The sequence below is a fragment of the Propithecus coquereli genome, unplaced genomic scaffold (genome assembly GCF_000956105.1).
Source record: "Propithecus coquereli isolate 6110/MARCELLA unplaced genomic scaffold, Pcoq_1.0 Scaffold606, whole genome shotgun sequence".
NCBI classification, from domain to species: Eukaryota; Metazoa; Chordata; class Mammalia; order Primates; family Indriidae; genus Propithecus; species Propithecus coquereli.
The window spans coordinates 8,595-9,026 of NW_012152019.1; positions in this window are offsets into that span (position 1 = coordinate 8,595).

Sequence of the window (432 nt, forward strand, 5' to 3'; positions counted from 1 at the left end):
CTCCCCTGCCCTCCAAACCCCCCTGGCCTGTGTGCAGCCCCAGTGGCTGGGTTTCATTCTTGGACAAGTGTGTCTGTGTTAAGTTTGGCCTGAGGCTCCCCAGGGGCTCAGAGAGGATCCAGCTTCTAGGCCGGGTGAGCTCTGAGCAGAGCCCAGGTTCCCATGTCTGGTTTCCCAGCTGAGCCCCACACACCCCTCAGTGTCAGGCCCACACCGCCCCCTGCTGCCCAGGCCTAGGCCCTGTGTTTCTGTGAGCAGATGCCAGGGGGTCCTGACACAGGCTCCTGTGCCCACCAGGGCTTTTACAACTGCCCGCTCCCTGCCCAAGGGCAGACTGAGGCCCCTCCTCTGGGCGTCCTCCTAGCTTTTCTTTGTCTTTAGTCTTCTATTTGGGACTCCGCAGTGGCCACAGGACACAAATCTCTTGCTGTT